The sequence below is a fragment of the Papio anubis genome, chromosome 4 (assembly GCF_008728515.1).
Source record: "Papio anubis isolate 15944 chromosome 4, Panubis1.0, whole genome shotgun sequence".
Taxonomy (NCBI): domain Eukaryota; kingdom Metazoa; phylum Chordata; class Mammalia; order Primates; family Cercopithecidae; genus Papio; species Papio anubis.
In genome coordinates, this window is record NC_044979.1 from 96,348,627 (window position 1) to 96,374,107 (window position 25,481).

Sequence of the window (25,481 nt, forward strand, 5' to 3'; positions counted from 1 at the left end):
TAGATACATGCTGCATTTTGTTTTCTACTCAATGTTTTTCTTTGTGGAGCATAGGGACAAGAATATAAAAAATACACTTTAATTTGATTTTCTTTCTTTTTTTTTGAGACAGAATCTCACTCTGTCGCCCAGGCTGAAGTGCAATGGCATGATCTCCGCTCACTGCAGCCTCCGCCTCCCGGGTTCAAGCGATTCTCCTGCCTCAGCCTCCCGAGTAGCTGGGATTACAGGCGCGTGCCACCACGCCCAGCTCGGTTTTTCTATTTTTAGTAGAGATGGCGTTTCACCATGTTAGCCAGGATAGTCTCGATCTCCTGACCTTGTTATCCACCCGCCTTGGCCTCCCAGAGTGCTGGGATTACAGGCGTGAGCCACGGCACCGGCCTAATTTGATTTTCAAAAGTGATCATGGTTGCATTCACTTGTGTGTCATCACTTGGGTGCAATTTTAGGAAATTAAATACCAATGACTGAGGGTTCAGCAATACAGCTTCAAGATCCAAGATGTTAAGACACAACATTGCATATTTATACATTTTGTTAGGGAGTTAATGTAGGTGTGGTGAACAGATGCATTTTCAGGTGGGCCTGGAATGGTCCCTGGAGGATGATCAGCGACAAACTGTGTCTAATGGGAAAATTCATGCTTGGAAAATGAAATATTAGGCTACGTTTATTATTCTGTGTCATTCAGTCACTTATTAGCAGTTTAAGTGATGGCTGCGGTTTCCCATGGAAACAGGTGTGGGGACCCAGCCTCAGGTGCCATTTGGGAAATGCTTTCCTCAGTCAGGTCCCTTGGCAGATCTCATTAGCTTTCCCCCCAAATGTTTTATTAAGAGACATTTCAAACAGACAAAAATTGAAGTAATTTTATATAAACACCCATAAGCCCACCACCTAGATGCTACGAACATTCTGCCATTCTTGTTTATCACGTTATTTATCCGTTCCCCTCAACATCGGCAATCCTCCCCATAACTGTGGGGTCGTGATTAGGAAGCTTAAGGTGACTCAGGTGGCGAATTCCGAAGGGTGCTGCTGGATCACCTTCAGCCTCAGCTTCCCGGCTAATGGGGGCATTTCCTCCCTAACTCAATATCAGGAAGCAGGAGGCTAGCTCGACAGGGCGGGGGCGCACCTGGGCTGGGCTGGGCTGGGCTGCGCTGGGGCGGCGGAAGCACTAGGCGCGGCGGCCACCGGCGGACTGCTGGCGCCGAGCGTGGGCGCGGGGCCGCTACGTGCGCGGGGAGCGCGGGGCTGCGCTCGTGTGCGCTCCTGGGCGCTCGCCGCCGCTGCCGCCGCTGCCGCCGCCGCGCGCCTTTGAGTCAGCAAACTCCGCTGCCCGCGAGCCCGGCCCGGCCCTGGTCTGCTCTGCCCGGAGGAGCCGCCCGTAAGTGACAAGAGACCCGCTGACGGGCCTCCCCTACGCCGCCCTTGTGGGGACGGCGGCCCTTCTTTCCAGAGGCGCGGGCCCTTCCCGCTGCGCCCAGGTGCCCGCACCCTTGCGGGTTGGAAAGAGGTTTGGGTCCCTTGGGCTTGGAGTGGAGGCGCCGCCTCCTTTTCTGCCGAGGTGTGCCGGGTGCCAGGCAGGGAGAAATGATCAACTGGCTTGGTAGAGCGGGGAGATGGAGCGTGTGGATGCAGGGATTCCTGGCTAAAAAGACATCCCGGGGAGAGGGTGGGGCAGAGGTGGATTCTAGATTACGGAAGAAGTGCTGTGGCACCTTACACTAGGCCGGGTAGAAGGGGGTGGGGAGGTTTTTTTTTTTTTTTTTTTTTTTTTTTTTAAATTCATGAACGGGTAGCTTTGAGTTGAGGAATTGGGAGGGGTAGGCAGGTTTATTCGTGGGATTGTGGGATTGAGGGAGAAGGCCCGAGGGAAAACCCATATTATTGACTGATTATCAGATTTGGTGACCAGGAAAGCTGCAGCCTGTTTTTCAGTTCCGATGCATCATACTTTTCTCAAATTACACGGATAATTGAGGGGGATCGTCATGAAATGGGGAGCAACATGTCCTGCTGAAAGGAAGGGCTTCTATCTCTGCAAGACACGTTAAAAATGATGGTATCAGAAAATTAGAACGGGGAGGAGGCTTGCACATGATCTCCATCAAATCTTTCATTTTACAGACAGGGAGGCTAAGGCCGAGGGAGGCCGAGTGTTGTGACCAGGATCATTCAGCCAGATGGGAGCAGAACCAGGCCTACAACCTGGCGGGCTTCTGACTTCCACCCCGGAGACGTCCACCTCTGGGGCCTGGGAACTGGTTTTGGATTGCATAAACTGCCTCTCCTCTCCCGGGAGGGGGCTGGGCTGGAGGCTGAGGCCTTCACCGGGAAGAAGCAGGGACTGCTTTGATAGTTGACTAGCTTCTGCAGGGGCTTCTCAGTGAGAGAATGGAGGTGAGGTCAGGGACTCCTGCCTTGCCTCTGCCATCACTTCGCAGTGATGCCTGTTCCTAAGGTAGGTACATAGCTGGACCTTCATTATTCTTAATATTATTTACTTTTTTTGCTTTTCTTTTGAGACAAGGTCTTACTCTGCCACCCAGGCTGGATTGCAGAGGTGCGATCTTGGCTCACTGCAAGCTCCGCCTCCCTGGTTTAAGTGATCCTCCCACTTCAGCCTCCCGAGTAGCTGGGACCACGGGTCCACGGGTGCGGGCCACCACAACCCTGGCTAACTTCTGTATTTTTTTGTAGAGACAGGGTTTTGCCATGTTGCCCCAGGCAGGTCTGGAACTCCTGAGCTCAAGCAATCCACCTGCCTAGGATTACAGGGTTTTTTTATTACTGTTTTTTTTTTTTTTTTTTTCCCAGACGGAGTCTCGCTCTGTCGCCCAGGCTGGAGTGCAGTGGCCGGATCTCAGCTCACTGCAAGCTCCGCTTCCCGGGTTCACGCCATTCTCCTGCCTCAGCCTCCCGAGTAGCTGGGACTACAGGCGCCCGCCACCTCGCCCGGCTAGTTTTTTGTATTTTTTTAGTAGAGACGGGGTTTCACCGTGTCAGCCAGGATGGTCTCGATCTCCTGACCTCGTGATCCGCCCGTCTCGGCCTCCCAAAGTGCTGGGATTACAGGCTTGCGCCACCACGCCCGGCCTATTACTGTTTTTTAAAGGAAGGGTAGACTTGAGATTGACTGATAGGGCAGTTTTTAATAAAAATACAAAAATAAAATACATGTAGAAGAAACTGTGAAAAGATGTGAAATATCAGTGATTAGCATGGACTCGACCGGTCGTCCTGTTTCTTCTGCCAGTCCATTTCATTTTCACTTTTGATTACCATTAACTGGGGAGGACATCAGTGTTGACAGTGGGACTTGCTTAGTCTGACACTGTGCCCCACCAGGGAGTCTCCCCTACAGGCTGGTACACACTTCCTCTTATTTTACTAATGGGAAGTACCCCTGAGTTAGGTAACCTAAAATAATAGAAATAAGCACGTTCATTAAAAAAAAAAATAAAAGTATGTTAATCAAAGAGTAACGTTAGTGTTTTACAGCAATTCTGCTTGGCTTTGGAGCAATGGATATCTTTTCTCAGCCCTGGGATCACTACTTTAAGTCTTCATTTTGCTCGTTAAGCTACTGGGGAAAATGACTTCTTTTTTCCATTTTTGGTGACAGGGCTGTGGTTTCACAACCACTTGGCGAAAGGCAGACAACTGGTTGAGAACAGGGTTCAGTCTATGCAGATTTTCATTTCCCAGCATGGCGGAGAAGGGCTTTTGGCCAAGCTCGTGGTTGACTCTGTGGGGAATCCACCAAATTTAGCATTGTTATCTCCAAACATCTTTCTCTTAGTAAACTGGTAGGTATGAATTAGCTCTTCTGTTCTCTAAGTCCTGTTCAAAGAGGAAGGTATACAGTATAGTGGTTAGAACTTGTGATTCCAGACCTATCTGAGTTGAAATCTTGGTATAATATTTTTCTGAGTATAGTTTTGTTGGCAGGGCACTTAACACTCTCTGAGTTGTCTATTATTCAGAATTTAAAAAGGGCGATGGTAATCTTTGCCTCCCAGAACTGTTAATACAACAGCTGGCATTTATCGAGCACTTACCATATTCCAGGCATTGTCACATTATTGAGCACTTATGGGCCAGGCATTGTGGAAGAGTTTTTATGTGTCAGTCTCATTAAGCATCACAACAGACTTATGAAGCAGATTCTTTTATTGTCTTCAGTTTACGTCTGGGGAAACTAAGGCATCAAAGTATTTATGATTTCTCTAAATTCCTCAGCTTGCAGTTTTAACTACCCAACAAATGTGTGTCAGATTTCTATTATAAGCTAATAGTTATCTAGGGCTTACTGTGTGGCAGGCCCTGTTACAAGTGTGCTAAGTACGTTAACAACCCTTGAGATAGGTATTGTTTTTCTCCCCTTCTTATTTCTTTTTACAGATGTGGAAACTGAGGCACAAAGCCCCAGGTCAAACAACTAGTAATGCTAGAGCCAAAATTTGAACTAGGAGCCTGGGTCTGGAATCAGTAGTAACTCTCAGCCACCCACCTGCGAATGTAAAGGGCTTAGCCAAGCTTCAATCAAGGGCAACTTCTGTTGATACTTACATATATTTTTCCCTAAGTAACTACTCCTTGCCCCCAGTTTCTGCAGAAGAGATGCTTTTAGTTCTATAAGTGATTCAACTTTACTCAAGGCTTTGTGGTTCTGTATGTATTTCTGTTGTAGTCTCTGTTATTTTTAAAAGCTTGTGCTAGGCCTCAGTGATTTTGCCCCTGGGGATAGGGAAATAGTCTTTATCCGATCTGTGAACCCCTTTCAAATATATTATTTCATTTTTGCTTTTTTTTTTTTTTGATACTTTTGTAGAGATGGGGTTTTGCCATATTGCCCAGGCTGGTTTTGAACTCCTGAGCTCAAGCAATCCACCCACCTCAGCCTCCCAAAGTGCTGGGATTACAGGTGTGAGCTACTGCGGCCAGCCTGATTTCGTATTCATTTGCAAAAGTGCATTATTCCGGGGGAGAGAATCTGTAGCTTTCTTCAGATTCTCAGTGGTCACCCATGGTGGAAAGAAAGTCATTACTCACCATTGTATTCTAATAATCTCATTTTACAAATGAGGCTACCAAGGCTCAATGGAGAGGCAGAATAACTTAATCTGAACTACACAGCTAATTAGAGGTAAAAAGGGGACTCAAACTCAGGTCCCTGAACTTCCAGTCTCATATTCTTTCCATTATAGCCTGATAGTTCCCTGTGGATTAAGGGGTGCCAGATCAATAAATTATGAATTGCCAGAGATCCCCAGCTCTCTCACCAGACTGTCCAATGCATGAGGCCAGCAAAGCTGCCTGGAAGTGCCTGTCAAAATACCACATCGTTCGGCAGGTGATCCTATTAGCTGAGCCACTTTACTCTGATTTGGTATGGGAATCTACAACTTGGAGAGATGTGAGCCAGGAAAAGAAAAGCTGTTTGGGGAGAAGAGGAGGAATGTTGCAGACATGCATTGGTTGAGGCACAGGCAGCCTTTCAGACCTCTTGGTAGAATTGTTGTGTTGGAAAGTTTTTGCTAAGAGATGTAGAAATTCAAACAAAATTCCCTGGGCCGGGTGTGGTGGCACATGCCTGTAGTCCCAGCTACTCAAGAGGCTGAGGTGGGAGGATCGCTTGAGCCCAGGAGGTTGAGGCTGCAGTGAGCTGTGATTGCACCATTGTACTGCAGCCTGCACAACAGAATTAGGCTCTGTCTCATAAATAAATAAATAAATACAAATAAACCCCAAATTCCCTGAAGTCTGAGATTTCTGCATAGTATGTCGCTCACTGGGAAGTAAGCCATCTCCTGGCTGAAGGTTGATGCTCCAATGACAGAAGAAGACTAAAAGAGTTGGGGTATGGTGGCTCACACCTGCAATCTCAGTGACTGAGGATGCTGAGGTGGGAGGATTGCTTGAGGTCAGGACTTCGAGACCAGCTTGGGTAAAAGCTGGGTGTGGTGGCACACACCTTTAGTCCTAGCTTCTTGAGAGGTTGAGGTAGGAGGATCACTTGGGCCTAGGAGCTGGAGGCTACAGTGAGCCATGATCTCACTACTGTACTCCAGCCTGGGTGACAGAGTGAGACCCCAACTCTGAAAAGAAATAATAATAAGAAAAATAAGAAAAACCTAAGAAGTCATGAGACCTTTAATAGTTTAGGCCAGCCTTTTAACACGACGTAAATTTTACAAACTGATACTAATAAAGCTTACCTGGAAAATCGATTCATACAAGCAGGCAATACATTTTTGGAAAAGAATATTGAGGAGAGGCTTGTTCAGCCAGCTGTCAAAATATATCACCTGGAGGTAGGACGCGGTGGCTCACGTGTGTAATCTTAGTGCTTTGGGAGGCTGAAGTGGAGGGTTGCTTGAGGCCAAGAGTTCAAGACAAGCCTGGGCAACATAGACCCCATGTCTAAAACAATTTTTAAAAATATATATCATCTGGAACTAGGAATAGAAAGTCGACAAATGGTTCCATTGTAAAGATAGCAATTGAGGGTATGATAGAATGGACTGTTATTAAGTCTGTTGGGAAAATTGCCTCTCAGTTTGGAAAAGATTAGATCCCTGCCTCATACCATTCACAAAAGTAAATTCCATTTAAAGATTAAATGTCAAAACCAAAATTATAAATATTAAAATATATGTAAATATGGAAGATGGTTTTAAATAGCTTTTTGTTGTTGTTGTTTTGAGACAGAGTCTTGCTCTGTCGCCCAAGCTGGAGTGCAGTGGCATGATCTCAGCTCACTGCAACCTCTGCCTCCTGGGTTCAAGAAGTTCTCTGCATCAGCCTCCCGAGTAGCTGGGGTTATAGACACCCACCACCATGCCTGGCTAATTTTTTTACTTTTAGTAGATACAGGGTTTCACCATCTTGGCCAGGCTGGTCTTGAACTCCTGACCTCATGATCCACCCATCTCGGCCTCCCAAAGTACTGGGATTAAAGGCATGAGGCACCGCGGCTAGCCAGAAGATGATTTTTAGAAATAACTTTGGCGTAGGAAAGACCTCAAGTTTAATAAAACTCAGAAACCATAAAGGAAAATATTGATAGACCTAATTTCATGAAAGATTATACTTCATGTCTAGTAGTTTATTTGAACATGACCTTTGGCTACATTTCCTATCTTCACAGCTCAGGCACCCCAAATCTGTCCTTCCCCACTGCAGACTGGCAGGTGGGATTCCCCCCAGGACACCCTCCTTCATTCTTTCCTCACATCTTTCTTCTTCTGCGGGAAACAGATTTTTCAGGGCCTTCCATACCTGCCACTTTCTTTGTCTCTCCTTTGTTGTAAGTAATATTTTTAGATATACATGTAAAATTTCAAGAAATAATGGCTGCACCTCTGCCACCTCTCTGTCACCTCTTATTTCATAAAGCTGGCTCTAAACGTTGCTTTACATGCCTTAGTATATGTTTATGGAGATTATACATATTACAGATATATACGTAACACATTTTTTAAAAAGGAAGAATATGTTAATACCATAAACAAAGTTAAAAGGCAGATGACAGGGCTGGGCGCGGTGGCTCACGCCTGTAATCCCAGCACTTTGGGAGGCCGAGGAGGGTGGATCACTTGAGGTCAGGAGTTCGAGACCAGCCTAGCCAACATGGTGAAACCCTATCTCTACTAAAAATGCAAAAATTAGCCAGGCGTGGTGAGTTACTGAGGCAGGAGAATCACTTGAACTTGGGAGGTGGAGGTTGCAGTGAGCCGAGATCGTGCCATTGCACTCCAGTTTGGGCAACAGAGTAAGACTCAGTCTCAAAAAAAAAAAAGGCAGATGACAAAGGAGTAAAGCAAATAGTTGCAATATCTATAACAGGCATGAACTCTTAGAAATCAATAGGAAAAATAATCCAGTAGGAATATGGGCAAAGGCTATTAATAGGTAATTCACATATATATGTAAAAATGCTTAGTCTCATTAATAATCATACATGTGGATTAAAAACCATGAAACCATTTTTGCTTAGGTTTGTAATATCCAGTGTTGATGAAGGTGTGGGAAAATAGATTGTCACTCTATAAGGCGGAGAGTGTAAATTGGTACCATCTCTTGGAAAGGCATGTCAGCAGTGTTTATAACATTTTAAAGTTTGCATACTTTCTGATTAGTACTTCCACTTCTAGAACCTTATCCCTCTGAAATACTTGCCTACTTGAAAAAAGGAAGTTGCTCTGAATGAGCCAAAATGGAAAATGTTCATTATGCATTGTGTTAGTCAGTTTGGGCTGCCATAACAAAATGCCATAGACTGGGTGGCTTAAACAACAGAATTTTATTTCTTAGGGTTTGGGAGGCTGGGAAATGCAGGCTGATTTGGTTCCTAGTGAGAGTTCTCTCCCTGGCTTGTAGACAGCCGCCTTCCTGCTGCGTCCTCACATGGTGGAAAAGGAGAGAAAGAGAACAAGCTCTTGGTGTCTCTGCTTGGTATCTCACCAGTCCCATTGCGAGGGCCCCACCCTTTTAACCTCATCTAAACCTAATCATCCCTCAGAGCCCCTGTTTCCAAATACCAGCACACTGGGGGCTAGGGCTTTACTATATGAATTTTGGCAGGACACAATTCAACCTGTACTCTATATTAAGTAATGAAAGCAAAGTACAAGAACAGTGGGAGAAATACAATCTCATTTTTTGAAAAAAATCTGGAAGGATGATATGCCCCTAATTGTAGACAGTCATTACCTATGGAGGGTGAGATTAGAAAGGGAAAGGGAATGGCATTATGGAGGATTTCAGCAGTATATTTCAATTTTTTTTTTTTTTTTTTTGAGATGGAGTCTCGCTCTGTTGCCCAGGCTGGAGTGCAGTGGTGTGATCTTGGCTCACTGCAACTTCTGCCTCCCGGGTTCAAGCGATTCTTCTGCCTCACCCTCCTGAGTAGCTGGGATTACAGGTGTGCGCCACCATGCTTGGCTAATTTTTGTATTTTTAGTAGAGACAGGGTTTCACCATGTTGGTCAGGCTGGTCTTGAACTCCTGACCTTGTGATCCATCCGCCTTGGCCTCCCAAAGTGCTGGGATTACAGGCGTGAGCCACCGCGCCTGGCCTCCAATTTTTTTTTTTTTTCCAGCTCACTGCAACCTCGGCCTCCCGAGTTCAAGCAGTTCTTCTGCCTTAGCCTCCCCAGTACTGGGATTACAGGTGCACACTACCATACTCAGATCGTTTTTGTATTTTTAGTAGAGACGGGTTTCATCGTATTGGCCAGGCTGGTCTCGAACTCCTGACCTCGTGATCTGGCCACCTTGGCCTCCCAAAGTGCTGGGATTACAGGTGTGAGCCACCGCGTATGGCCTATATTTCTATTTTTTTAACCCAAACTTTGAAATAATTTTAAACTTATAAAAAGTGCAGGCTGGGTGTAGTGGCTCACACCTGTAATCCCAGCCCTTTGGGAGGCTGAGGTGGGAGGATTGCTTGAGCCCAGGAATTTGAGATCAGCCTGGGCAACATAGTGAGACCCTGTCTCTATTTTCAAAAAAACTTTTAAAAAGAGCAGAAAAGCTGAGCATGGTGGCTCACGTCTGTAATTCCACCACTTTGGGAGGCCGAGGTGGGTGAATCTCCTGAGGTCAGGAGTTCAAGACCAGGCTGGCCAACATGGCGAAACCCTATCTTTACTAAAAATGCAAAAATTAGCCGGGCATGGTGGTGCATGCCTGTAATCCCAGCCACTGGGGAGGCTGAGGCAGGAGAATTGCTTAAACCCGGGAGGCGGAGGGTGCAGTGAGCAGAGATTATGCCACTGCACTCCAGCCTGGGCAACAGAGCGAGAGTGCATTTCAAAAAAGTAAATAAATAAATACAAATAAAATAAAATAAAGTGCCAAAATAATAAACGTTTTTTTTTGGCTCGGGGGATTAGAGACTGTGTCTTGCTATGTTGCCCAGGCTGGTCTCAAACTCCTGGTCTCAAGTGATTCTCCTGCCTTGGCTCCCAAAGGGTTTAGGATTACAGGCATGAGCCACCACATCTAGCCCTAAATCTTTTATTTTTAAAGCTAATGAGTATGTTATGCTGACATAAAATAATACTTAAAACCTGTGGAAAATAATAACAAAATGATTTGAAGTATTAACAGGGCCCTCCTGCCTAGAGCCTCCCAGCTGAACTGCCTGGGGAGGGGGTGGTCTCTGCTAGAATGGAAGACCAGGTCCTCTGGATTTCCAGGTGAGTGTTCCCAGTTGCCTTCTCTGCTACTTATTTTAAAAGGTTTATCCCAGCCTCCATCTCTGAAGGCAGGAGTTGTATGCAGCAAGAGTATTGCTTAATTCAGAAGCGTGATTACCCTGGATTTCATGGTCTTTAAGTACTTCAAAAGAATTAGGCTGAGTGCTGTGTCTCTCTCTGTAATCTCAGCACTTTGGGAGGCTAAGGTGGGCGAATCACTTGAGCTCAGGAATTCGAGACCAGCCTGGCCAACATGGTGAAACTCCGTCTCTACTAAAAATACAAAAATTAGCCGGGTGTGGTGGCGAGCACCTGTAGTCCCAGCTACTCGGGAGGCTGCGATGGGAGAATCACTTGAGCCTGGGAGGCGGAGGTGGCAGTAAGCCGAGATTGGACCACTGCACTCCAGCCTGGGTGACAGAGTGATACTCTGTCTCAATAAACAAACAAACAAACAAACAAAATTAGCAGTTTTGGTTGTGTTTCCTGGGTATAGCTTAAAAGTAGTTCTGTTATTTCATCATTGGTATGCATTGGTGTTTTCTCAGCATCACTATCCCTTCCCAAATTCCCCCAAAAACCACACACAGAGTGTATGTCTAACCAGGCTTTCTGCCATTAACAGGACCAGATCTTATGTTACTCATTTGTATAGTTAAACGTGTATATTCTCTTGTGCTCAAGAAAGCTGGCTGGTAAGGCAGAATTTACGAGGAACTACACATGTCATGTCCTTGATGTTTTTCTTTTCCCCATGCGGTCTGAATCCCTTAGGAAGATTTCAGAATCCCCTGAAAGGGAAGTCTTGAGCCCCTTTTCAGATTCACGCCGGAAATGCCTAATAAATTCCTAATAGCTTCCAAGGTGCAGTGCATTAAGAAGCTTTGGATTCCTGGGGATGGGAGAACAAAAAAGAGGGTGAGGGGGAACAGAAGGGGCACCAAAGGCCAAAGACAGACTTCACCCAGGACAAGTCCTGTGTCCAAGAAGTGTGACAAGGCTTTCTGACATGCTTCCAGGAACATATTGTGTTTATTTGACATGGCATGTTTTAGGAAAGAGATGGAAACATCTATTCACTACTCACATGTACCACACACTGTCCTGGGTACTTCAGTTTACGTTATATTATTTAATCCTGTGATATAGGAGTTGCTACAGCCATTTTCGATGATTCAGAGATATTTCATGACTTGAACAAGTGGAGGAGACAGGATTTGAACCAACAGCTGTTCCCATACCCATTTTTTTTCAGTACTTTATTTTAAGAGTCCCACCACTGGGTTTGCTTTTAGAGCCAAGATGCACTCTCTCTGATTTAAAAGTTTTTTTATTAAGGGAAAAATTTAAAAGTCATACTGGGTATATCATTAGGCATAGGACTCTGAGGTTTCCACTTCTGATCCTCACACATAATCCATGTAGATTATAAAAGGCTGTCACTTGGGGACTGGGTCATACATTTTTTCACTTATAGACAACCAGGGTTTTGTGAAATATCTCAGAACATTTTAACTTTGATATCAGTGGTGTGAGGTTATTTTCATCTCCTTTTTTTTTTCCAACCTCCTTTCCCATTTTCCATCTCAGGTGTGCATTTTCCTTCTTTGTACCTTTTTATGCTTCCTTGATTCTGCAAAGGCCCCTTTAGCATGTGGCCAGAGTTCTCTGGGTATCAGAGAAACAGAAAGACCCATCTCAAGCTGTGTGGGCCCAGAATCTTATACAACTCTCATCATTATAGGGCACTTGCCCTGATGTGACCTTGAGAGCCAACTCCTTTGCAGGCAGGAGATGGACGCTACCCAGCCTGGCACCAGCAGTGACAATGGGGGCCACCTCTGCAGCCCCAAGACAACCCCACCTCAGCACTGTGTTTCCATGCACGTGGTCTTCCTCTGTGTGCAGCATGCCTCCTCTTTCACATTTTTGTACAGCTTCTCTCTTAAGCACAGTGCACCTCAACCTGGCCTACGTATAGCCCAGGACCCTCGGGTAATGTCTTACTCGTCTTGTGTGTTGTGCGCTCTTATCCTTTGCCTTCACTAGCGTGGCTGCTTTCTGCCGGGTGCACCCTCGATTTCTGTTCCTCCCTGCTCCCTGGTTCCTGTGACCACTTTTGCTGCATACTCACAAAGGCTGGGCTTGGAGTCCTGACCCCAGTTTTGCCATCTCTAGACAAAATACATTTCTGGCCTGGTAGGGTGGCTCATGCCTGTAATCCTATCACTTTGGGAGGCCGAGGCGAGTGGATCACTTGAGGCCAGGAGTTTGAGACCAGCAGGGCCAACACGGCAGGAGGGAGACAGAGGCTGCAGTGAGCCGACATCACACTGCACTCCAGCCTGGGCACAGGGTGAGACTCCGTCTCAAAAAAAAAAAAAAAAAAAAAAAAATCTGTTTCTGATAGTCTCAGAAATGAGAGAGAGAGAGAGAGAGAGGACCCTAAAGGAAGGGAGATCAGAGGTAACACATGGATTGAGAATCCTCCTCAGCTAAAATCAGCTACTGAGAATTAGAATGCATTAGCTTCGACTCTGTTGGTGGCAGATCCCCTAAAGTCTTCGAAATACTTTGTCGTGATTCTTTCAAGATTTACAATATTCTTGCAAATTCATCCCTTTGTACTTTAGCTCTTGCTGGTTTTAAAGAAGAGAAACTTTCCTATGTTAGCATTGGGAGTTGGGGGCTTAATGTAAGGATACTACAGACAACTCAGAGGCACCTTGCTTGGAACTGGAAAGTCAAAAACTGAAGTTGCACTTCACTTCTCTCGCAAGGGCCCAAGGCCTCTAACTCTGTCTCCCTGTTTCTCTGGCTGGGGCTTCTCTACTTGCACATGGTTCAATGTGGCCTGGCTGGCCCTGCCTGCACGTGGCTTCCCATCCAAGGGCTGCTGCCCTCTGATGCAGTCTCTCAGGCTCCTCCGACCCTCTTAGTACATTTTTGCCTTCATCATGCCGAACTCCACCTTTCCTCTACTCATCTGGCCACTCTGCTCCATTCCCTTGCTTGTTCCTCTGCTGTCTCTGATTCTTCCAATTGACAACTCCTTGGGGCCTGTTCTGAGCCCTCTTCTTTATGTTTCCTCCCTAGATCTGTGGTTTTCCAACATTTTTGTGCATAGGAATTATCTGGGAAACTTGTTAAGGCAGATTTTTGGGTCTGAGTATTCCAATTCAGTAGTTCTAGGATGAGACCTAGGAACTTGTATCTTATTCCTGGGTGGTCCAGAGGCTGTGACACGCTCAGGACAAGCTGGTTTCATTCTATGACTTTAAGTGTCGTTGATAAATTACCAGTTCCCTGGTGTGGATATCTAGCTCTCTTGAGAGCTCCAGGTTTAGATATTTAACGTTGAATTTGACTGTGGCTTCTTGGGTTTGTCACAGACATCTCAAATTAACTTGCCCAATACTTGATCCTCTCCCCAGTTTTGTAAGGGCCTAACACTTACATAGTTTGGGGTCCTTTGTAAGAAAAGGAACACAGAATTGAGAATACAAAACGAGATGTGGGAACATGGTGGTGCACTGTGCAGATTAGGGCTTGGGAACTTGGCTTCTGTAGCCTTTGGTCATTCCTCCTCTGCTCTCCTACTCACCCCAACACCGCCTCCTCCAGCCTTCCCCTTCTGAATAAAGGCCTTTGCCTTCCATTTGTTTGTTTAGACCAGAAACCTAGGAGCCTTTGTCATCTTCAGCCCAATTCCGAGCCCTCTGAAGGTCTTGCTTGATTCTCCAATTCAGTACCTCCTTGCCCCAAATCTCAGGATGCCATTGTTACTTGCCTATTAGCTTCTGATTGAGTCTTTCTGGTTCCACTTTGCTCCCCTCCAGTCCAATTTCCCAGAGGCAGACAGCGCAGTCTTTTAAAGTACATCAGAACATGTCACTCCAGTCCTGCCATGCGTCCATAGAAATGGCTGAGCCTGGTGTCAGGGCCAGGGGTGTGGGCAGATGGGAGAGGGTCAGGTGGGATCACACCACACAAGCTTGACCATCCCGGAACCTTGAAAGAAGTGGGGGTGTGTCTGGGGAGGTATACAAGAATTATCAACTACACTTGTTGGTTTCAGTCCCACTTTACCACTTTTCATTGGAAGAACTTGAGCTGTGTAAGGCCTGTGAACACAAATGGGGATGGGTACTCCCTAATTCTTTGCTTTCAGTGCATTCCTGTGGCGTTTGATGCTAAATAGTGCAATCAAACTATGTTTAATTACTTTTGGGGAAGAATCACATATTCTCTTTTAATCCCAGTGTCATCTTTTAGCGCTGAATTCCTGTTCCTTAGAGAGCTGATTAAGCTTGGTGAGAATCCACAAGTCCATGGCCCAGGGAAATCCAAAGCCCTGCCCACGTTTTCTGTGAATTCCTGGGGAGGTGGTTAAGGGAGGCCTCCTGTGCTTTCTTTTTTACCTTGGTGTTAGCCCCGACACAAACTCAGCCCCTTCCCTCATGGATGGAGAAATCCACCACCACTACCATGTGTTTTGTTAGTTGAGTGGATTTTACTGGGTTAGTGGAGAAGTCACCCTGTGGGGCTCCTGACCTTGCATAGTCTCCTGGGTCCCTCTTTCCTCCTCTCATCCCTACCCCTCACTCCATCCCCCTCACTTGTCCGTGAGCTCTAGTCTTCTTCCTCTGTAACTATGGATACTCCCTAGTTCCTCTCTTCAACTTACAAACCCAAGTCAAAGTACAGGGCAGAACAAAGGGCTTTATATGTAGGGAACCAGCACTGCTTAGAGGTTATAAATACAAACACACCCAAAAGAGTTTTCTATCACACTGTAATTCTTCCCCTTTCTCACTGATGTAGCAGCTTTTACTGTAGAGTGGCATTTGGAAGAGCTGGGGAGAAGATGTGCTCTTCCTGCCACCCCCGAAGGTCACTGTCGGGGTTAGGGGGCAGCCAGTGTCACTGTAGCTCTGGGTTCTGGACTCTCACGGCAAACAACTTGGAGTCTCTTCATCAATTTGTCTGCAGATGATCAGACCCTGAGAAACTGAGCTCTTTCTGTCTAAACACACAGGAAACTTCCTATGCTGGGAAATCAGCTTAAAGATTTACAACCAGGCGCAGACCGGATGCTGCGATTTGCTAGTCACCTCACTTTGCTAGTGGTTGGGAAACTGAAAAACGGTGGCGTCTATTTTGAGGACTTTGCCATACTGAGTCTGTAGACAGACACATGTCAAATGCCCTTGGATTACAGTCATTATTGCCAGCAGGTAAGAGTTTAAGAATAATAACTTTGGCATTTCACCCACTTCTATTATTTTTTAAATTATTTATTTATTTTAGACAGTCTCTCTCTGTCGCCCAGGCTGGAGTGCGGTGGCGCAATTGTGAGTCACTGCAACCTCTGCCTCCCAGGGTTAAACGATTCTCGTGCCTCAGCCTCCCGAGTAGTTGGGACTACAGGCATAAGCCACCACACCTGGCTAATTTTTTTGTATTTTTTTTTTTTGTAGAGACAGGGTTTCGCCAGGTTGGCCAGGCTGGTCTCGAACTCCTGGGCTGAAGCGATCCACCCACCTTGGCCTCCCAAAGTGCTGGGATTTTAGATGTGACCCACTGCACCCAGCCACATTTCACCCACTTTTTTTTTTTTTGAGTCGGAGTCTCACTCTGTTGCCCAGACTGGAGTGCAGTGGCGCGATGTCAGCTCACTGCAAGCTCTGCCTCCCGGGTTCATGCCATTCTCCTGACTCAGCTTCCTGAGTAGCCAGGACTACAGGCGCCCGCCACCACACCCGGCTAAGTTTTGTATTTTTTTTTTTTTTAGTAGAGACGGGGTTTCACCGTGTTAGCCATAATGGTCTCGATCTCCTGACCTCATGATCCGCCCGCCTCAGCCTCCCAAAGTGCTAGGATGATAGGCGTGAGCCACCGCGCCTGGCCTCACCAACTTTTTGAAAGGACTTTCTTGTATTACTTATCTTAGGCTTCTTAGATCAAGGCCAGGCATTGGACATCCATGAGTAAATGATCCAACTCTTGCAGGGAGTGGCCACAGTGTGACTGAGTTTCAGAGCATTTAGATTTAAAATATTCTGCTCCCTAAATATTATTATCCCATCTGACAAAAAAGATGCCTGAAGAGAATTTTTTCTTTGAGACAGGGTCTTGTTTTGTCACTCAGGCTGGAGTGTAGTGATAAGATCATGGCTCATTGCAGCTTCCTGAGCTCAGGTGATCCTCCTACCTCAGCCTCCTGAGTGACTGAGACTACAGGCACGCACCACCACCCCGGCTAATGTTTTTGTATTTTTGTAGAGATGGGTTTCGTCATGTTGCCCAGGTCTCGAACTCCTGGGCTCAAGCGATCCACCAACCTCAGCTTCCTGAAGCACTGGGATTACAGGCATGAGCCACCGTGCCCAGACAGAAAATTTTTGTAAAGGAACAAATGCTCTGTGATCATGAGGAAGGCACCTCAGCATTTTTCATGTTGTGGGTCCTGGGAAAGTCTGAGAATGAACAGTGACTGCAGCTGGCAGAGTCGGAGCCAGGCATAGGCCTCCATGCTTGCTCATTTGATCTTTACAGTAGATTTATCTCCTCTTACAGATGAGAACACTGAAGCACAGAGATGAAGTAATTTGGTAAAGGGCAGAATGTGAATTCACAACCAGGTGGTCTGGAGTCAAATGTCTCACGCTTAGTTTTATCACTCACTGTGCCCCTCCTGCTCACTTTAGGGGGGCATTCCCCCCTAAACTGCTCCTCAGCAGTGGGTCTTCATGACAGAGGCACCGTGAAGGAAAGAGGGTTATTTCCAGTGTGTTGCAATGCTTTTCCTTTAGAAAAGAGAATTGCTTTCTCTGTTTAAAAGCAGAACATTAAACATTGAATTTTTTTCTCTCATCTGCATCCCTGTGTCCTTTCCTTATCTCAGCTGCAAGCTGCTCTCCAGCTGCCTAAAGACTGTCTATCCCGTCTGGACGTCCCCAACACCCTAACGTGTTCTAGTTGAAGTTGGTTTCTTTCTTACCTCTCAAAACAGCTCCCCTTTTCCAACTTCCCCATTCTGGGAACACCAGTCTTCTTCCAGTCATCCGGCCTGTGAGTCATCCTTGACTCCCTTTTCTCCATCATGCCCTGTGTCCAAGTTTTTTCTTGTTGTTCATTCATTTATTTGTATTTTTTGAGACAGGATCTCACTCTGTCCCCCAGACTGGAGTACAGTGGCGTGATCTTGGCTCACTGCAACCTCCGCCTCCCAGGCTCAAGCCATCTTCCAACCTCAGCCTCCTGAGTAGCCGGGACTATGGGTGCGTGCCATGAAACCCAGCTAATTTTTGCATTTTTTTTGGTTTTTGTTCCAGAGATGGGGTTTTGCCATGTTGCCCAGGCTGGCATTCTTTTTTTTTTTTTTTTTAATAGTCTTTCTTTTTTTAGAGCAGTTTTAGGTTCACAGCAAAAATGAAAGTATAGAGCTTCCCTGCTCCCCATAACCCACCTCTCCCATTATCAACATCAGCACCGCGGGGGTACATTGGTAACCGTTGATGAACCTGCCTTGATACATTGTCGTCACCCAAAGTGGACGTCTGTAGTTTACCTTAGGGTTCATTCTTGCTGGTGTATGTTCTATGGGTTTTGACAAATGTGCAATGCCATGTATCTGCCATTGTAGTATCACGTCGAATTACTTCACTGCCCAGAAAACCTCAGCTCTGCTTCTTGTTGTTTTTCAGTGTGCTTCTCCATTTTTCCTGCCCGCCTGAGTCCACGAGCTCTTCCTCTGGCTGGCGCATTCCATCAGTCTCCTGATGAAGCTCTTGGCTTATAGTTTCTTTCCCTGGCAATCCTTCCAACACCCATCCCAGATGAATCACTGCCATCATGTCAAGCTTCCACTTCCTCCATCCCTGCCTTCCAACAGGATAGAAGTCCAAATTCCTCCTCTTGTTCTTCAGGGACTTCCCAATCCTAAAATGCTTACCACAGCCTGTGATATTGTGATATATATGTTGGTTTTGCCCACAGTTCCTGGCCCGTAAATCCCATAGCCCTTGTTACAGTGTTTGGGTGTTTTAGGCCTCAGAAAACAGGACCTTTTGCTGACCTTCTCCTGTTCTCCCTTCAACCTGCTCCTTTTTGTCCCCAAGGCTAATCTTCCCCTGTGTTTCCATAAAGAAATTAGCAGACTTACCTTGTGTGATTGTAGATCATAAGACCCTCTTTTCAGGAGGAATCCTGCCCTTTACTCTGGGGGAAGCAGTATTGCACCAAGAGGCCTAGAACAATCTGAACAGACAGGCCTTTCTGGGTTCCCCACTCAGTCTGTTAGTATAGGGTCACGCCCTTTTTGTCCAATCACGTTTCTGCATGGCTGCCCATGCTTCAGTCATGCCTGTTCAATGAAGTCTCTGTAAAAGGCCCAAGAGGACAGGGTTTGGAGGGCTTCGGGAAGGCTGAGCACGTGGAGGTTCCTTCGGGATGGTGCACCCAGGGAGGCATAGGAGCTCCATACTCCTTCGCCATACCTTGTCCTGTGTGTCTCCATCTGTATCCTTTGTACTATCCTTTATAATAAACCAGTAATGAGTTTTGTGAGCCACTCTAGCAAATTAAACCCAAGGAGGAGGTCTTGGGATCCCCCGTTTATAGCCAGTGAGTCAGAAGCACAAGCGAAACAGCCTGGGGTTTGAAATTGGCACGTTAAGTGGAGGCAGTCATTTGGGTCTGAGCCTCAACCTCTGGGATCTGATAATGTCCCCAGGTAGGTAGGGTCAGAATTGAACTGGGTTGGAGGACACCCAGCTGGTGTCTACCGCAGAATTGATTGCTTGCTTGTTGGTGGGAAGAAGTCCCCACACACTTGGTCACAGAAATCTTCTATATTGATTGATTGTCTTTGAGTAAGGGAGTTAAAAAAAGTGCTGTGAGTCTGAGTTTCTCAGACAGCTCTTCAGACAAACCTCCTTGTGATATTCTGCCAGCACAGCCCTCCATGGGAGACTGGGCCCCTCACTTCTCCCAAACTCATTACTGCCTCTTAATCACCGCAGGCTGGTTCTGTTTTCTCTGCTTGTCCTAATGCGAGCATCAAGACCTAGTCAAGCTCTGCCTTCTCCATGAAGCCTCCCCCTCCATTCTTCCCGTTAGCCCTGCTACCAGTGCAGTTTCTTCTGGCACATCACAGTGAGCATTGCGTTGGAAGTAGCCTGTTTCACATCTGAGTCTTGACATCTTTAGGTATTAGAACTCAAGGAGTGTTACTTAATCATCCAAAAACAAAAAAAAATCCCTCACCAGGACCAAACCTGGAACTCCCACCCAGTCGGCTCTCAGTGATTATATATTGGACTGACTTGCCACTGTGCTCTGCTTAGCCTTCGGTGGCCCTTCATAGCTAGGGACCCTAACCAGTTCCGCCGAGTGAATGCACTGCACTTTTCTCAGTATTACCTCTTTTTGGAAGATAAGTATTACATCTTTTCAGGTATCCTGCTGTTGGCTTCTCCCAGGTTCATGTATGGGAAGAAATCTACCCCCAACCCTCATCCCTAAAGCATTTGAGCCGTTAATAACTCAGTTGATGGTTGGTATTTTTGACTCACTGCTGGCTTTTCGTCATTTATTTCTACGGGGATGTTTGGATGCCCTGTTGGATGTAGGGGTACCTTGTGGTGAGGGTGAGGGCTCCTCTGAGTCTGGCTACCTGGACCCAGATCCTGGCTTGTTCACTTGATCAGCTGCACAGCCTTAGGTGCCTTATTTGCAAAATTGGAGTAATGATAATACCTGGCTTCTGGGGCCCTTACCAGGATTAGATGAGGTAATTCATGTTGCAAGCTTTGCATGGTGTCTGGGACATAGTAAACAATTTTTTTTGGTCTTACTGCTATTTTGCATTTTTAATGGCATAATTTTAACGTTATTCCCCAGTCTCATCCTCCGCAGTCCAGTGGAGTTAGTTTAGGAGGAAAGACAGAAAACAGAGGCCATTTCAGTCTGTGTTGTTGCTGGCTAAACACTTTCTTTCCTCACAAGATGAATGATTAACCATGAGTGGGCTCACAAGTGGGCTGGCGGGAGAGGTGGGGCTGTCGTTCTTGTACCCATCTTCCCTTCCCCGGTGATTGGGCTGCTTAGAAACTTGATGGAGATGCAGAAGTGGAGAAAGTCAGCTGGAACTCGTTCAGTCAAATTTAATTTACTGCATATTTTCTGGGCACTGACAATATGCCAGGCACTGTACTAAGTGCTAAAGTTATAAAGCATAAATAATTTGGACAAGGTCCCTGCCCTCAAGGGGCTTTACAGAGGACATAGAATCCTCAAGAAAGTAGATTAATAGATAAATAATAAATTAATATGCACTGTGACAAAGTCCAAGGAGAAAATGAAAGGATAGAGTTCCTGGGGGAGTGTACGGTGGTCAGGGAACCCTCTTTGGGGAGGTGGTCTTTAAACCAAGATCTGAAGCTGGGAAGGAGCCACCTTGGTGAGTTGGGGGTGGGGAGGTGGAAAGGGGAGAATGTGGAGAGAACAGCAGCATGAGGGGCCTGAGGGAGGAAGCCGAGGAACTATTTTTTTTTTTTTTTTGAGACGGAGTCTCACTCTGTCTCAAAGCAATCTCGGCTCTGCAAGCTCCGCTTCCCAGGTTCATGCCATTCTGCTGCCCCAGCCTCCCGAGTAGTTGGGACTACAGGTGCCCACCACCATGCCTGGCTAATTTTTTTTTGTATTTTTAGTAGAGACGGGATTTCACCGTGTTAGCCAGGATGGTCTCGATCTCCGGACCTCCTGATCCGCCCACCTTGGCCTCTCAAAGTGCTGGGATTACAGGCGTGAGCCACCGCGCCCCGCCAAGCCGAGGAACTGTTAATAGTCTGGTCATTGTGAAAAGATACCTGGAGTGTGCAGAAGAGCTTGGCTGAGGGGGTGACCAGGGAACCGAAGGGGCAAGGCTTATAGGGATTGTGTAAGTGCATACCCCGTTATCTGGAACAGTGGTTTAACATTTTTAAATTAAATTATTTTTATTTTTATTTTTGAGACAGGGTCTCGTTCTGTCGCCCAGACTGGAATGCCGTGGCACGATCTCGGCTCAGTACAACCTCCGCCTCTCGGGTTCAAGGATTCTCATGCCTCAGCCTCCCAAGTAGCTGGGACTACAGGCATGCACCACTACGCCCGGCTAATCTTTATATTTTTAGTGGAGACGGGGTTTCACTGTATTGACCAGGCTGGTCTGGAACCCCTGGGCTCAAGCGATTCTCCTACTTCGGCCTCCAAAAGTGCTGGGATTACAGGTGTGAGCCACTGCACCTGGCCAGTGGCTTAAAATTTTTTTCTATCATTGACATACTTGAGAAGGCGTAAGATATTCTTCTAGTGTGGGGCTGTTGCACTGGGAGGAGGGGATTGTCAGGGTATGTGGGGTTGAAAAGAGGACATGGTGATTTGGACATACCTTGCCTTCCATCTCTTCAAATTGAGAAACACAGCTAGCTCTTCAAAACCCACTCAGAATCCTTGGGCATCTGGGAACATTTACATCTCTTACTTTTCAATTAAATTTTGAAGGGTTATAGAGGCACACGATAGGAACATGGAATTCTGTCAATTGTTGAGAACATTGGCTCCGACCTCTGAGGCTGAGTCACTGTTTAATTGGATTACTGTGTGGCCCACTTAAATAAATACTGTTTTTGAATAGAAAAGTTATTTTATTTTGAAATTGTATGAACAAGACTTTGGAGACATCCTTTAAGATTTTCACGCACATGTATGTTGCCCTTTTGCTGAGAGAGACAGTGTCGAGGGGATAAGAGAACAGCTGGCATTGCATTTGTGTCTGCACCAGGCTCTGTGGCTTTGGGCAGTGATTTAACTTCTCTGGTAAATGGGACAAATGGTAAATAGGACAAATGAGTCTTGCACTGCCTGCCTCATCAGCTGTCATGGAACAGTGCTTTATAAATTACAGAATATCAGAAGACAAAAGTTACTTCAAAAAAATTAAATTTAGTTTTTGTACATTATGTCCCATAGCACATTACGGCTATAAATTACACAATATCGGAAGACAAAAGTTACTTCAAAAAAATTAAATTTAGTTTCTGTACATTATGGCCCATAGCACGTTACAGCCAGGATATAATTCATGACCATGGAACAGAACTTTTCACTGTTCACAGATGACTGGTATCAGGAGAACCCGCTCCTAATGGTTAACGTGGGTTCTTTTCTATTTCCTAGGTGTCTCGACTGGTTTGAGAAATAAAGGGAAAGAGTACAAGAGAGAGAAATTTAAAGCTGGGTGTCCAGGGGAGATAATCACATGGCAGGATCCGTGATGTTGTCCGAGCAGTAAAACCAGCAAGTTTTTATTAGCAATTTTCAAAAGGGGAGGGAGTGCACGAATAAGGTGTGGGTCATAGAGATCACGTACTTCACAAGGTAATAAAATACCACAAAGCAAATGGAGGCAAGGTGAGATCACAGGACCACAGGATGGGGCGAAATTAAAATTGCTAATGAAGTTTCGGCTTGCATTGTCATTGATAACATCTTACCAGGAAACGGGGTTTGAGAGCAGACAACCTGTCTGACCAAAATTTATTAGGTGGGAATTTCCCTCATCCTAATAAGTCTGGGAGCGCTACAGGGGACCAGCCGTTCATAGGCCTGCCCTCAGGGGCGCATTCTCTTTCTCAGGGATGTTCCTTGCTGAGAAAAAGAATTCAGTGATATTTCTCCTATTTGCTTTTGAAAGAGGAGAAATATGGCTCTGTTCCGTCCGGCTCACTGGCGGCCAGTTCAAAGTTACCTCCCTTGTTCCCTGAACATCGCTGTTATCCTGTTCTTTTTTCAAGATATCCAGATTTCATATTGTTCAAACACACATGCTCTACAAACAATTTGTGCAGTTGACACAATCATCACAAAGTCCTGAGGCGACATTCATCCTCCTCAGCTTAAGAAGAAGATGACGGGATTAAGAGATTAAAGTAAAGACAGGCATAGGAAAACACAAGGGTATTGATTGGGGAAGTGGTAAGTATCCATGAAATATTCACAATTTATGTTCAGAGATTACAGTAAAGACAGGTGTAAGGAATTATAAAAGTATTAATTTGGGGAACTAATAAATGTCCATGAAATCTTCACAATTTATGTTCTTCTGCCGTGGCTTCAGCCCGTCCCTCTGTTCAGGGTCCCTGACTTCCCGCAACAACTGGTCTCTAGAAAAATCTAAAGGGTAATATTTTTATAACTTTGGAGTAGGAGTGGTCTTTGTAAGGATGGTGCAAAGCCTAGAAGCCATAAGGAAAACCTTCATAAAATTCATTATCTAATAAAAAGTATTGGCATAGCAACCACCATAAGCAAAACAAACAGATTACAGACCAGAAAAATATATTTGAACTTTATGTTATATATTAAGGATTAACTTTCCTAATACAAAAAGAACTCCTATGAACCAATAAGGAAAAGAATAGGAGCTCTGTAAGAAAATAATTGAAAGACATAAACAATTTGTGTAAAAGAAAATAGTGGCACCAGGCGCTGTGGCTCAAGCCTGTAATCCCAGCACTTTGGGAGGCTGAGGCTGGTGGATCACAAGGTCAGGTGTTCGAGACCAGCCTGGCCAACATGGTGAAATCCCGTCTCTCCTAAAAATACAAAAATTAGCCGGGCATGGTGGCGCTTGCCTATAATCCCAGCTACTCAAGAAGCTGAGGCAGGAGAATCGCTTGAACCCGGGAAGCGGAGGTTGCAGTGAGCCGAGATCGTGCCACTGCACTCCAGCCTGGGCGACAGAGTGAGACTCCGTCTCAAAAAAAAAAAAAAAAAAAAAAAACACACATGGAAAATGCTTGCTCTTATGCATGATTGAAAAAAATACTAATTAAATCACATTGAAATTAACCATTTTTTGCCTATCTAGGATTGACAAAGATAAAACATTTTGCAGACAGATCATGTTAGGGAAGATACAGGAAAACAACCCACTCACTTGTAAATACATTGCTTTGCCAATATCTTTTTTTTTTTTTTTTTTTTTGAGACAGAGTCTTGCTCTGTCGCCCAGGCTGGAGTACAGTGGCCAGACCTCAGCTCACTGCAAGCTCCGCCTCCCGGGCTGACGCCATTCTCCTGCCTCAGCCTCCCGAGTAGCTGGGACTACAGGCGCCCGCCACCTCGCCCAGCTAGTTTTTTGTATTTTTTAGTAGAGACGGGGTTTCACCGGGTTAGCCAGGATGGTCTCGATCTCCTGACCTTGTGATCCGCCCGTCTCGGCCTCCCAAAGAGCTGGGATTACAGGCTTGAGCCACCGCGCCCGGCGCCAATATCTTAATGATTCAGATGATCTTGCTTGATCCAACAATTCCACTTACAGAAATTTATCCTTAGCTGTACTCATGCAGGTAGGTATTCACTGTGTACTGTTCATAATAGCATGAGAATGTCTTATCCGTGGGTGCTGTTGAAATGAAGTGTATTGCATTCATGTCGTGGAATAGTACACAGCCACAAAAAGAGAATGAAGCTAACTAAAAACCATTTAGCAGATACCTGTCCCCCGCCTTTTAAAAAAAGAACATTTTATTGTGATTAGAATACTCACCAGGAGACCTACCCTCTTAACAAACTTTCCAGTGTATAATACAGTATTGTTAGCCATAGGTACAATGTTGTACAGCAGATCTTTAGAGCTGCTTAATTTATCTAGTGGACTCCTGATCTCGTTAGAACCTGTAAACTGAAGTCTTTCTTCCCAAGGCTACTGCTTCACTTCACCTGATGCACCTTTCTTGGCTGAGTTTGCTTAACTGAGCTTTTTGTGATTGTTTTGCCAGCATGGGGAGGACTTACTATATTTGGGACTCTATGCAAAGAATATTCAGAGGAATTATATGCCTTTAAAGGCTGCCTGTTAACAAAGGGTTAAATAATTTAGGCATTAGATGAATTGGGGGCCCTGCCAAACAAGTGTGGCTAAAGTCTGTCCTTTCCTGAACATTCATGTAACAAAACCCCACCTCCTGTTTGTCCCCACATTCTCTCTCCTCTTAAGGATCATTGTTCCCTTGTGGCATAATAATAATTTTAAAAAAAATGTGAAATTGAGCCATCATCAGACAGGTAATGAAATCCTGAGTGCTGAAGAACCTGAATTTCTTTTCTTTTCTTTTTTTTTTCTGAGTCAGAGTCTCACTGTGTTGCCAGGCTGGAGTGCAGTGGAGGCACGATCTCACCTCAATGCAGCCTCTGCCTCCTGGGTTCAAGCGA

General features: G+C 45.7%; 1 protein-coding gene across 3 annotated transcripts in view; it reads left to right on the forward strand.

The window, feature by feature from the left end:
* Positions 1 to 1,209: 1,209 nt before the first annotated feature.
* SNX10 (sorting nexin 10) overlaps positions 1,210 to 25,481 on the forward strand; it is an 84,159-nt gene continuing 59,887 nt past the window's right edge. Inside the window, exon 1 of one of the 3 annotated variants that reach the window (XM_009203198.4) lies at positions 1,210 to 1,393. The gene's annotated coding sequence lies outside the window, so the exon portion shown is untranslated. Of the gene's footprint in view, positions 1,394 to 1,856; positions 2,471 to 25,481 lie in introns of those variants that run through there. The other 2 variants (XM_009203197.4, XM_031665329.1) reach the window with 2 other exon arrangements.